The sequence below is a fragment of the Lissotriton helveticus genome, chromosome 8, assembly GCF_964261635.1.
Source record: "Lissotriton helveticus chromosome 8, aLisHel1.1, whole genome shotgun sequence".
NCBI lineage: Eukaryota > Metazoa > Chordata > Amphibia > Caudata > Salamandridae > Lissotriton > Lissotriton helveticus.
The window spans coordinates 1,542,405,297-1,542,419,301 of record NC_136069.1 but is presented as its reverse complement, the minus strand read 5'-3'; the positions used below and the strand labels follow the sequence as shown (position 1 = coordinate 1,542,419,301).

At 43.7% G+C, this 14,005-nt stretch overlaps 5 non-coding genes across 5 annotated transcripts; all 5 read left to right on the top strand.

Moving 5' to 3' along the window:
* Window positions 1-7,807: 7,807 nt before the first annotated feature.
* On the top strand, window positions 7,808-7,890 carry TRNAL-AAG (transfer RNA leucine (anticodon AAG)). Its single transcript has one exon. It is a non-coding gene; the product is annotated as a tRNA-Leu (tRNA).
* Window positions 7,891-9,631: 1,741 nt separating this feature from the next.
* Window positions 9,632-9,714, top strand: TRNAL-CAG (transfer RNA leucine (anticodon CAG)). The gene has a single exon. It is a non-coding gene; the product is annotated as a tRNA-Leu (tRNA).
* Window positions 9,715-11,012: 1,298 nt separating this feature from the next.
* Window positions 11,013-11,095, top strand: TRNAL-UAG (transfer RNA leucine (anticodon UAG)). Its single transcript has one exon. It is a non-coding gene; the product is annotated as a tRNA-Leu (tRNA).
* A 632-nt stretch (window positions 11,096-11,727) lies between these two features.
* Window positions 11,728-11,810, top strand: TRNAL-CAG (transfer RNA leucine (anticodon CAG)). Its single transcript has one exon. It is a non-coding gene; the product is annotated as a tRNA-Leu (tRNA).
* Window positions 11,811-13,825: 2,015 nt separating this feature from the next.
* Window positions 13,826-13,908, top strand: TRNAL-CAG (transfer RNA leucine (anticodon CAG)). Its single transcript has one exon. It is a non-coding gene; the product is annotated as a tRNA-Leu (tRNA).
* The last annotated feature ends 97 nt before the right edge of the window (window positions 13,909-14,005 follow it).

The window sequence follows — 14,005 nt, the reverse complement described above, 5'->3', positions numbered from 1 at the left end:
TCCGAATGCATAACGTGAATCTGTATATATGTTTACTTTCAGGTTTTTGGCACATATGCAAGCTTGGGTCAGAGCGACTAGCTCTGCTGCTTGAGCAGACAAGGTGTCAATACGGTGTGTTTCTATAACTTCGGTTTCAGTAGTCACTGCATACGCGGCTACTAGTTCTCCTGTACTTGTTCTCATACATGAACCATCCACATAAAGTGTCAGGTCGGGATTAAGTAATGCAATGTCTGTCAGGTCTTGTCTTGGCTTGGTCATAGTGTTAATGATTTCCACGCAGTCATGTGTGGCGGGATTTGAAGTAACTGATGGTAACAGGGTAGCAGGATTTAGAACGTTGCAGCGTCTGATTTCTATGTGTGGCTGGAACAGTGTCAATTCATAACCTGTTAAACGTGCAATTGTCAAGTGCTGAGTCTGTGTTCGGTTTAAAAGAACTTTCACGGAGTGTGGAACTTGTACTGTCAGGGAGTGTCCTAATACTATGGAATCACTTTGTCTGATTGCTAAAGCTGTGGCTGCAACTGACTTGAGGCACGCAGGCAGAGCCTGGGCTACTGGATCTAATGTGCTCGAAAAATAAGCACAAGGCTTGTACTGTCCTGCTTGATCTTGTGTGAGAACAGATAATGCAGTACCATCACGTTCTGTGACAAAAAGTGTAAAAGGCTTACTGTAGTTCGGTGTAGCTAGAACAGGTGCTTGGCATAAGGCTTTCTTTAATTCATTAAAACTAAGTGTATGTTCAGATGTCCAAGGGAGGACAGTCGATACGGCTGCCTCCTGTGTCGTTAACTGTATCAGTGGCTTGGCTAGAAATGCATACTGAGGAATCCATTGTCTGCAGTAAGAAGTGAGGCCAATAAAAGCACGTACCTCCTTCTGTGTCTTGGGCTGTGGAAGACTCGCTATTAACTGGATACGGTCTGGTGTCAACTGCCTACCCCACTTGGACAGTAAGTGGCCTAAGTAGATCACTTGCTGGACACAGAACTGGAGCTTTGAAGGGGACACCTTGTGCCCCTGCTCGGCCAGAAAATACAGGACTGTAAGTGACGCTCGCTCGCAAGCACGCTCAGAACGGGCTGTGATCAGTAGATCATCGACATACTGGAGCAGGGCAGTGTCAGTTGGCATGTGAATGTTGTCTAGTTGTCTCTTAAGTGCTTGACTGTAAATACTAGGACTTTCTGTGAAACCTTGAGGAGCTCGTGTGAATTTATAGCTCCATCCATTTAAACAAAAACCGAAAAGGTACTGACTGTCTGGATGAATGGGAACACTGAAAAATGCATTCTTGAGGTCTATTACTGTGAAAAAATATGGCTTCAGAATCAATAGCTGTCAATAGAGATGAAATATCTGGGACTACTGGATACTGGGGTATGATACATTTATTAAGTTCTCGAAGGTCAATCACTAATCGATATACTGGAGGTGCATTTGGATCAGTACGTTTCATGACTGGAATGATAGGAGAATTACATACATTGGAGTCAGTTTCTACAACCACTCCTTGAGCAATGAGCTCGTCAATAATTTTGGATAAGGCTGCTACAGCCTCAGGTGGTAATCTGTACTGTCTGATCCGTGGCAAGACTATACCTCTCTTGAGAGTCACACGATGGGGTGTGATTCGCATAAAACCTACATCAGTTGGACCTTGCGCCCATAGATGCTGGGGGACATTCAGTAATCTTGGATCAACATCACGTAATACATAATGACCTTTATAGTCCCTTAAAAACAATCGGACTCCTTCTGGGGAGCAGCAAATTACTGCACCTAATTCCTTCAATGTTTTAATGCCTAACAAATTTTCTGGACACGATTTCGTAAGTAACAAATCAGTAGTTCGGGACAATGGACCAACTTCTAGAGAAACTGGTTTTGAAATCTCGTTTACAATAGGCTTTCCTGAAAATCCAAGGGAAACATTTTTAGAGCCTGAGAGCGGAGCCCCTGGAACCTCGTCATGACTGATAGTAGTCCTACTTGCCCCTGTATCAATCAAAAACTTTCTGTCTTTCCCCAATACTTGACTGTGTACATAGGGACCCTCTTGATCTACAGGTATCTCGATGAGAGGCAAGCCTACCTCCCTCTCTAGGCTGTTTCATGAATACTGTTGATACTCTGGATACTCTGTCTGAGCATACTGGTACATCTGTTGTGTAACATGCTGTGTTGCAGCGATGGGCTGCGATGCTGGAACTGTCTGTTGTGCATTCTGTGGTGACTGAGAAGTCTGTGAGATTTGTTCTGGTCTAGGAGGGCGTGGTCTTTCTTTAGTCTTACCAGTGGCTATGTTATGTTTCAGAACTGCACACTCGTTTATAAAATGACCTGGCTGTTTACAATAATTGCATGACCCTTTAACGGGAGCTGCTGGATGACTGGCTTGATTCGGACCCCTCTTCTGACTGTCTTGTGGAACAGATTGTGCAACTAGTACTTTCATTTTCGTATCTTTCATACGTTTCCTTTCGTGTTCTTGCTCTTCCCTGATTCTATTCTGGTGATACTGGAGCATCTGAAGCATTTGTGACGGGGTATTAGCTTGCCAGGTACTTTCGACTTTCAAAACTCGATTTTTAACTTGTGGACTTGAATTCTCGACTAGTTTAGTAACAAAAAGATGAGGGTATGACTCGCTACCTGTCTTTAAACCACTGTTAAATATAAAACATTTTTCGAATCTAGAATAAAAATCACTAGTGTCTTCATCCTGTTTCTGTTTACAAGCTGAGATTGCATCCCAATCTTCCTTTTTCGTGGCTAATAATCTTGGCAAAACCTGAATCAATAACTCGGGCAATTCTTTACATTTGTCCCCAAGACCGGTACCTGGTACACGTGAATTATCTTCAGCTTCTAGAACTGTCCAATCTATCTTTTTCTCTCCCACCTCCCATTCTTTTTCCTTGAGTTTTTCATATACCCCTGCGGGCAACAGGACCTTTAACATTTTAATGATATCTGGATACGTGTATTCTCCCATACGGAGCATGTCTTTTAATTCTCGATGGAACCCTGCTGGATCTTTGTCATGACAGGGAATTAATTTCTTCATCTCTAAGAGTTCCATCTTGGTAATCGGGGTGTAAACAAATACTCGTTCTAGATCGCCACCCGCTGTCCTAACTGGGTGTACTTCTCGTAACGGATGCTGTCTATCTATGTAGAATGGTTTACTGTCTGGAGGTGAGACATGAACAAAATGCTGATTCAGAAACGTTCTATATTTGTGGCGCTGTTCTAGAATGATACTAATTAAATCAGTACCTAAACCTTTCCATTTATACTGGAGTAACTCGTTCAGAACATCATGTAACGGACCTGGATCAGAATGTTGTCCCTCATACAGTGTAATGAGGTGCTGGATCATATACATACCCACCAGTCGCTGCTCGGCTGGGGGCAGTTTCAGAAACATTTGTGCCACTATTTCGTCTGGAAAAGTGGTAGAATCAGTAATCCATCGGACTGCTGATCGGGCTAGTTCTTGTTCATGCATGGTACTAAGTTCACTATAACCGATTTGTGATTTCAGAATGTGATCGGTAGCTTGAAATACTTGTTCAAGAGAACCTTGTTCTGGTGCTGGAGGAGGAAAAACTTTCTTGTGTTCTAGGCGTGAATGTCGGTCGGGAAGTCTAGTTCTACCTACATACGCTATTCTGGTGGGATTCTCGTCGTCTACCTCTTCAGTAGAAGAGTTGTCTTCTTTCTCACTTACTTGTGCTGCTTTGCGTTTCTCGTGAAACCTTATTATTTCCTTACGAATTTTCTTGTACATACTCTCTATACTACTGAGTGTCTTGTGTCTACCCTCGGCTATATTATCACTCCACCTTGTCAGAACTTTCATTTCGGTCGGATCTTTAGTCGGACAATCTTGTTCCCCTATTAAACAATTGATTAGAAATTTTAATAGCATGAGCTGGGTCTCAGCTTTCCTTAGAGACATGATTTCGCCAATACTTTCTGGATCGTCTCCTGTACGGATGAAGCGATACATTCTGTCTAGATCTTCTTTCATATTCGGTAGGGTGTCCAAATACTCGGTCACCCGTCTTACGCGCAATGAATATATAACCATATTATCATCGCCTGGGACTGGATCATAACGGCATTCGGTAAGAGCTCGCTTGATATCTGCAACGGACTGATGTTTGGGCGTACGCTGTAACGCACGTTCATGTAACTCGACTAACGTTACACGTTTGTGTGGCGGCGGGGTGCCAGGAGGACCTCCTCCCGCGGCCCCTAAACTGGAATCGTCGACTGATACTCTTCGTGCTGGCAGAGTGACTGATGTGGCGGGAACTTGTACTATGGGCTGGACCGGGGGTACCGTAACAGGTGCTGCAACGGGTGCCCCGGTGGCTGGAGGAACAGGAATTACATTATTTACAGGAGCTGGCGGAGCAGGATTTGCATATTCTGGGACTGTGTCGTCCAAGTAGGACGAGAGAAAAATATCAGCTGCGGTCGGTTTGTGACGTAGTTTAATCGGAACTAATGGCGGCGGAAAATTACATGGTGCTTCCGGGGTTGCTTTCGGCAAGCCCTCGGCAAGAAGAGGATACATACCCTTAATGAGGGCATTTCTCTGTCTGTCTGACTGTTCGGCTTTAACTCGTTCACCTATTTCGATTAATTCCCTTTCTTGGGCTCTTTCTGAGGATTCCCTACTTAATTCTGACTTTCTGATTTCTTTTTCTGTTCTTTTATGAGATTCTTTGCGCCATAACTCGATGGCATCTTTCTGGGACTGTCTGGCTTTCTTTTTCCATAATGCTTCTTCTACTCGCATGATGCACTCGGCATCCCATGTGCCTGATACAGGCCATCTATATTTCTCTTCTAATTCCTTGGTGTACTCTACCCATAAATCTAGATATAACATGGAACTTATGCCATGTTTATGATACATAAAATGACCTGGACTGTCCCTAGGCGGGACAGGAACTGCTTCCTCGAGCAGACCTTTTCTAGTTTTTAACTGACGTAACTTAGAGAACAGAGGCATGACTAGGCTAGAGTCTGGACACAGTACAATACACGATAAACACAATAATAACTTTAAGAAAACAAATCGCTCATACCACGACATTGAAAACACATGAAATAACATTTAAAAATAACAGTTCGGACAAAATACTACCTGGAATACTGAGAACAGAAACACATGAATTTCTCGAGAACAGAACAGAACTTACTGGAATGACTAGATGCACTGCTAAAACAGTACGAAACTTACCGGTCTCATAAAGAGACACGTCAGGACCCGCATCCACCTAAGTGGACACTTCGTGTTGGATCTGTGTACCCAAACCCACGGACCAGAGACAATTCAATTGACCCTGTCTAGATACTACCCCAGCAACGGTACTCACCGGGCAGCAAGAACGGAAGGCCTCGGACTGGACTGGACTGCTACAACGACGGACGGACGAACTTCGGACTTCAGTTACAGGTGGGCCTCCGGATACCTCGGACCTTGGACTCTCGGCTTGGGCTCTGGTCGGGACTCGCCGCGTTCCTCCACCGCCTCGTCTGGATGCTGGACCGCAACCTCCGTCTCCTCCGTGGGCCTGAGGGATACTTGAAGCAGAAATATCTGCACGTGCACGGTATGGTTCCGTCACGGCTGCAGAGGGTCAGGGGGCCTGCGTGGCTTCTCCGGCGCGTGGGGAAAGGGCAAGTCCCTATTCGGGCGCCATTATGTGGTAAATAAATAATTAATTACCGGTTCTATTTTTCAGGATACTCATATAAACAGATAGCTCAATAAATAAGAGTCAAAATTCGAGGTAGTTGGAGTTGACAGGCTTTAATCAAGCATAAAGGACAGGAACAGGACAGCCTGTACGGGAGTAGGTTGGCAGGGCCCGACAGCTGTCGGGCAGGATCTGGGAATTGGCTAGCAAACTTTAATATCCGTGCACAATATATATATCAAAATAATTGCATTACATTCAATACATTAGGCGTAGCAGTAGGCGGGGTTTGTAGCAGTCGTGAAAGATAAGGGCAAAACTGATGCAACAAGAAGGCGTGTACAGGGCGTATACATAGACATGTGATGTAAACGTAACAGAATATGTCATAAAAGGGGCGGAAACATGGAGGGGGCTACCTGAGCAGCTGGGACCTCTAACCTAGTGGTGCGCGCAAATGGGCAATGACGTGTTACCAGGGAGAACTGGGGGCTATGACTTCTGCGCTAGAAGAGGAGACTAAAGTCTGGAGTGTCAGAGCGACATGTACCCAGGCATATCTAGTATCTGTTGTTTAGAGTACATGTTGATAGAATCCGAAAGTTATCAGGGTAAAGGCTAACAGACACTAAGACTGGTGCATGCATAATTCTACATGTAGTGTGTGTGCGAGGAATATTCTATGAATATTAATACAGTATTCCTCTTACATGGAGACATAAAGGCTAGACAATGACGAAAACTATTGATGCGATTCAGTAGCTTAGGAATGCAGAGAAGGAGGGCTGGACTGATAACTAGAATCATAACATACTCTTGGCAGACTGGCAGGCAGAGCCAGGCCGAGCCGGGCACTGCGAGACATGAAAGTAAGCTAAGGGTCAGGGATACAGGTGGGGGCTGTATCGCTCCTCGGAGAGGGTTCAGGAAACGGGAGCTGAATCTGAGTCCGGGCCCTTTTGAGGCCTAGAAACGGGGATAATTCAATGAATTAACGTGCACACTGTAAAACGTGGCAACGTAGCTTTACATAGGCCTGATATTCGTTATATTTACGAAAACTGGAAACTGGCATATTAGAGATGGACACAACTGTAATTGCGTCTTTAATTGATCAGAGGGGAATACATGCATATCGATCATGCACATATGGCATAACATGGGGAACACGTAGGCACATATAACATGGAAAAATTTACTTTTCCACAATCTGATGGAAGTTGCATCTGTTCGTCTTCACCTGGGACGTTATTCCGTCCTCGTCTAGTCAAGAAAGCTTGGGTTTCTCATATATTTCTGTTGTACAAAGTCTTGCTGATAAAGTGCAATCCTTACCAAATGAGCTTAGGACCCATGTAAGAGCTCATCTAGAAGAGTCATGCTCTTGTATTCCCTGGCCAGACAGGCCATGCAAATTTGGAAGAATGCCAAGCACCTGGTAGACAGCTGTACTCCAGCACACTTACAGCAATGTCCTCAGGGCTGTGATCAGGGGCTGCTTAGATTTGCGTATTCCACCCTATGTTGTGACATTGAGCTCCCTTGTTGAATTTGCTTTAGTCAGCCAAGATGTGGCTGTTGACTCAATTTCAAAGCAGCTTTGGGCCGTTCAAGTGGCTGGTGAATAGCACTTTCTCTTTGTATGCTTTAAAGGTCTAAAGAGTTCTTCATAGGTACTGCTCTGTATGGATTGTTCAAAGATCTGTTGGAAATGCTTATAATGGGATAAATAAATTGAGGGCATGCCTTTTCGGTACCAAACTTGCATGGCTGTCTGGCTTGTGGAAGGTGCTGCAAATGCAAATCAGGATGGCCGAGTGGTCTAAGGCGCTGCGTTCAGGTCGCTGTCTCTTCTGGAGGCGTGGGTTCAAATCCCACTTCTGACAAATCTGTGTTTAATCTTCTTTTTTCTTGAGGGAGAAAATCAGATCATTTCCCTCACATGGGCTTATATGGTTGTCTTTTTGGAAAAGTGCAGTGAGTTTTTTTCTTGCTATAGCCACTTATGGCCTAAGATGTGTGGTTTTTTTGTTCACACTATCTTTCTCACTATGTAGATGGACAAGCAACATGTGGTCAGGATGGCCGAGTGGTCTAAGGCGCTGCGTTAAGGCTGCAGTCTCTCCTGAAGGCGTGGGTTCGAATCCCACTTCTGACAAAACTTTAAGTTCATTTTGTCACTGCGTTCCTTCAGAATCTCAGCTAAAAATTGGCAGTGCATATAATATCTGAATAAGTACCAAACTTCAGTTTCAACTGCAAATGAATTTGCCCAATTCTGTCTTCAAGCTCGTATAATATTCTTCTAGCACTAGTGGTGTTTTATGTGTTTTTTGGGGGGTGCCTAAAAAATCCCTTTTATTGAAGAAATGGCTTACATTCAGTCTTGTGATATTTTTGGTTTCCAATAAGTAGATTTTTAATTTTATGTAACCTCATTTTCTAATGATCCATTCAAGAGATGTTTCCACTATGAAATGAAGAGTAAGGGGAAAGAGCACAAATGATAGAGCGAGTGAGTGAGATGGGGTGTTGAGGAAGGAGAGAATGAAACAAAGACAGAGTGAGTGAACGGCAGGTAGGCATAGAAGAGGAGACTAGAAGTGAAAGTGACTTGCTTTTCCCTGCTCTTGACCTCCCACCCATCTCAAACCAATCACAAACATACCTTCTATGCAACGTTGGTATGCAGAACTTCACTCCTCAGCCAGTGAGGGTGAGTCCCAAGCCAGGGGCTAGAGAGCAAAAGAATGGATGTGCTCAGACGTTCCTTGCTAGGGACAGTTGATCTGAAACAAGGCCTGCTCTCTTGTTTCCAGCAAGGATCTAGAAATTCTGCATGAATGTGCAAGGCACATTGCCAGCATAAATTTGCATAAACTGCCCCACCTTCTGCCTTCCTACTTCCTGAGCAGTAGTTGTTTGTGTATAGAGAGAAAGGTCGCAGGCAAGGTAATTTTGTGAGTAGGATACAGAACCCTAAATAGCTGGCGAGAGGTATAAGTTATTCTAAAAGCATAAAAACAGTACACCTGTGAAATGAAATGCTTTCATATGTGATCTTCTGTGTTTATTGTCCTGTGCAAAAAGTTGCACCTTGTGTTTGAAGGTTGAAATTATTTCAAGCTTGCATGGACGCAGAAATTTCTGAGTGACTTTTATACATTTCTTAGGACTCTTCACTGTCAGGATTGCCGAGTGGTCTAAGGCGCTGTGTTTAGGCCACAGTCTCCTCTGAAGGCGTGGGTTCGAATCCCACTTCTGAAATGACTTTTGGAGATATAATCTTCTTCATCAGGATAACATCTGATGGAAGTTGCTTCTGTTCGACTTCACCTGGGACGTTATTCTGTCCTCGTCTAGTCAAGAGAGCTTGAGTTTCTCATATATTTCTGTTGTACAAAGTCTTGCTGATAAAGTGCAATCCTTACCAAATGAGCTAATGACCCATGTAAGAGCTCATCTAGAAGAGTCATTCTCTTGTATTCCCTGGCCAGACAGGCCATACAAATTTGGAAGAATGCCAAGCACCTGGTAGACAGCTGGACTCCAGCACACTTACAGCAATTTCCTCAGGGCAGTGATCAGGGGCTACTTAGATTTGCGAATTCCACCCTATGTTGTGACATTGAGATCCCTTGTTGAATTTGCTTTAGTCAGCCAAGATGTGGCTATTGACTCAATTTCAAAGCAGCTTTGGGCCGTTCAAGTGGCTGGTGAATAGCACTTTCTCTTTGTACTTATTAAAGGTCTAAAGAGTTCTTCATAGGTACTGCTCTGTATGGATTGTTCAAAGATCTGTTGGAAATGCTAATAATGGGAGAAATAAATTGAGGGCATGCCTTTACGGTTCCCCACTTGCATGGCTGTCTGGCTTGTGGAAGGTGCTGCAAATGCAAGTCAGGATGTCCGAGTGGTCTAAGGCGCTGCGTTCAGGTCGCAGTCTCTTCTGGAGGCGTGGGTTCAAATCCCACTTCTGACAAACCTGTGTTTAATCTTCTTTTTTCTTGAGGGAGAAAATCAGATCATTTCCCTCACATGGGCTTATATGGTTGTCTTTTTGGAAAAGTGCAGTGAGTTTTTTTCTTTCTATAGCCACTCATGGCCTAAGATGTGTGTTTTTTTTGTTCACACTATCTTTCTCACTATATAGATGAAAAAGCAGCATGTGGTCAGGATGGCCGAGTGGTCTAAGGTGCTGCGTTAAGGCCGCAGTCTCTCCTGGAGGCGTTGGTTCGAATCCCACTTCTGACAAAACTTTAAGTCCATTTTGTCTCTGCGTTCCTTCAGAATCTCAGCTAAAAATTGGCAGTGCATATAATATCTGAATAAGTACCAAACTTCAGTTTCAACTGCAAATGAATTTGCCCAATTCTGTCTTCAAGCTCGTATAATATTCTTCTAGCACTAGTGGTGTTTTATGTGTTTTTTGGGGGGTGCCTAAAAAATCCCTTTTATTGAAGAAATGGCTTACATTCAGTCTTGTGATATTTTTGGTTTCCAATAAGTAGATTTTTAATTTTATGTAACCTCATTTTCTAATGATCCATTCAAGAGATGTTTCCAGTATGAAATGAAGAGCAAGGGGAAAGAGCACAGATGATAGAGCCAGTGAGTGAGATGGGGTGTTGAGGAAGGAGAGAATGAAACAAAGACAGAGTGAGTGAACGGCAGGTAGGCATAGAAGAGGAGACTAGAAGTGAAAGTGACTTGCTTTTCCCTGCTCTTGACCTCCCACCCATCTCAAACCAATCACAAACATACCTTCTATGCAACGTTGGTATGCAGAACTTCACTCCTCAGCCAGTGAGGGTGAGTCCCAAGCCAGGGGCTAGAGAGCAAAAGAATGGATGTGCTCAGACGTTCCTTGCTAGGGACAGTTGATCTGAAACAAGGCCTGCTCTCTTGTTTCCAGCAAGGATCTAGAAATTCTGCATGAATGTGCAAGGCACATTGCCAGCATAAATTTGCATAAACTGCCCCACCTTCTGCCTTCCTACTTCCTGAGCAGTAGTTGTTTGTGTATAGAGAGAAAGGTCGCAGGCAAGGTAATTTTGTGAGTAGGATACAGAACCCTAAATAGCTGGGGAGAGGTATAAGTTATTCTAAAAGCATAAAAACAGTACACCTGTGAAATGAAATGCTTTCATATGTGATCTTCTGTGTTTATTGTCCTGTGCAAAAAGTTGCACCTTGTGTTTGAAGGTTGAAATTATTTCAAGCTTGCATGGACGCAGAAATTTCTGAGTGACTTTTATACATTTCTTAGGACTCTTCATTGTCAGGATGGCCGAGTGGTCTAAGGCGCTGTGTTTAGGCCGCAGTCTCCTCTGGAGGCGTGGGTTCGAATCCCACTTCTGACATGACTTTTGGAGATATAATCTTCTTCATCAGGATAACATCTGATGGAAGTTGCATCTGTTCGTCTTCACCTCGGACGTTATTCCGTCCTCGTCTAGTCAAGAGAGCTTGGGTTTCTCATATATTTCTGTTGTACAAAGTCTTGCTGATAAAGTGCAATCCTTACCAAATGAGCTTAGGACCCATGTAAGAGCTCATCTAGAAGAGTCATGCTCTTGTATTCCCTGGCCAGACAGGCCATGCAAATTTGGAAGAATGCCAAGCACCTGGTAGACAGCTGTACTCCAGCACACTTACAGCAATGTCCTCAGGGCTGTGATCAGGGGCTGCTTAGATTTGCGTATTCCACCCTATGTTGTGACATTGAGCTCCCTTGTTGAATTTGCTTTAGTCAGCCAAGATGTGGCTGTTGACTCAATTTCAAAGCAGCTTTGGGCCGTTCAAGTGGCTGGTGAATAGCACTTTCTCTTTGTACGCTTTAAAGGTCTAAAGAGTTCTTCATAGGTACTGCTCTGTATGGATTGTTCAAAGATCTGTTGGAAATGCTTATAATGGGATAAATAAATTGAGGGCATGCCTTTTCGGTACCAAACTTGCATGGCTGTCTGGCTAGTGGAAGGTGCTGCAAATGCAAGTCAGGATGGCCGAGTGGTCTAAGGCGCTGCGTTCAGGTCGCAGTCTCTTCTGGAGGCGTGGGTTCAAATCCCACTTCTGACAAACCTGTGTTTAATCTTCTTTTTTCTTGAGGGAGAAAATCAGATCATTTCCCTCACATGGGCTTATATGGTTGTCATTTTGGAAAAGTGCAGTGAGTTTTTTTCTTGCTATAGCCACTTATGGCCTAAGATGTGTGTTTTTTTTGTTCACACTATCTTTCTCACTATGTAGATGGACAAGCAGCATGTGGTCAGGATGGCCGAGTGGTCTAAGGCGCTGCGTTAAGGCCGCAGTCTCTCCTGGAAGCGTGGGTTCGAATCCCACTTCAGACAAAACTTTAAGTCCATTTTGTCACTGCGTTCCTTCAGAATCTCAGCTAAAAATTGGCAGTGCATATAATATCTGAATAAGTACCAAACTTCAGTTTCAACTGCAAATGAATTTGCCCAATTCTGTCTTCAAGCTCGTATAATATTCTTCTAGCACTAGTGGTGTTTTATGTGTTTTTTGGGGGGTGCCTAAAAAATCCCTTTTATTGAAGAAATGGCTTACATTCAGTCTTGTGATATTTTTGGTTTCCAATAAGTAGATTTTTAATTTTATGTAACCTCATTTTCTAATGATCCATTCAAGAGATGTTTCCAGTATGAAATGAAGAGCAAGGGGAAAGAGCACAGATGATAGAGCCAGTGAGTGAGATGGGGTGTTGAGGAAGGAGAGAATGAAACAAAGACAGAGTGAGTGAACGGCAGGTAGGCATAGAAGAGGAGACTAGAAGTGAAGGTGACTTGCTTTTCCCTGCTCTTGACCTCCCACCCATCTCAAACCAATCACAAACATACCTTCTATTCAACGTTGGTATGCAGAACTTCACTCCTCAGCCAGTGAGGGTGAGTCCCAAGCCAGGGGCTAGAGAGCAAAAGAATGGATGTGCTCAGACGTTCCTTGCTAGGGACAGTTGATCTGAAACAAGGCCTGCTCTCTTGTTTCCAGCAAGGAACTAGAAATTCTGCATGAATCTGCAAGGCACATTGACAGCATAAATTTGCATAAACTGTCCCACCTTCTGCCTTCCTACTTCCTGAGCAGTAGTTGTTTGTGTATAAAGAGAGAGGTCGCAGGCAAGATAATTTTGTGAGTAGGATACAGAACCCTAAATAGCTGGTGAGAGGTATAAGTTATTCTAAAAGCATAAAAAAAAGTACACCTGTGAAATGATTTGCTTTCATATGTGATCTTCTGTGTTTATTGTCCTGTGCAAAAAGTTGCACCTTGTGTTTGAAGGTTGAAATTATTTCAAGCTTGCATGGACGCAGAAATTTCTGAGTGACTTTTATACATTTCTTAGCACTCTTCACTATCAGTATGGCCGAGTGGTCTAAGGCGCTGTGTTTAGGCTGCAGTCTCCTCTGGAAGCGTGGGTTCGAAATCCCACTTCTGAAATGACTTTTGGAGATATAATCTTCTTCATCAGGATAACATCTGATGGAAGTTGCATCTGTTCGTCTTCACCTGGGACGTTATTCCGTCCTCGTCTAGTCAAGAGAGCTTGGGTTTCTCATATATTTCTGTTGTACAAAGTCTTGCTGATAAAGTGCAATCCTTACCAAATGAGCTTAGGACCCATGTAAGAGCTCATCTAGAAGAGTCATGCTCTTGTATTCCCTGGCCAGACAGGCCATGCAAATTTGGAAGAATGCCAAGCACCTGGTAGACAGCTGTACTCCAGCACACTTACAGCAATGTCCTCAGGGCTGTGATCAGGGGCTGCTTAGATTTGTGTATTCCACCCTATGTTGTGACATTGAGCTCCCTTGTTGAATTTGGTTTAGTCAGCCAAGATGTGGCTGTTGACTCAATTTCAAAGCAGCTTTGCGCCGTTCAAGTGGCTGGTGAATAGCACTTTCTCTTTGTACGCTTTAAAGGTCTAAAGAGTTCTTCATAGGTACTGCTCTGTATGGATTGTTCAAAGATCTGTTGGAAATGCTTATAATGGGATAAATAAATTGAGGGCATGCCTTTTCAGTACCAAACTTGCATGGCTGTCTGGCTTGTGGAAGGTGCTGCGAATGCAAGTCAGGATGGCCGAGTGGTCTAAGGCGCTGCGTTCAGGTCGCAGTCTCTTCTGGAGGCGTGGGTTCAAATCCCACTTCTGACAAACCTGTGTTTAATCTTCTTTTTTCTTGAGGGAGGAAATCAGATCATTTCCCTCACATGGGCTTATATGGTTGTCTTTTTGGAAAAGTGCAGTGAGT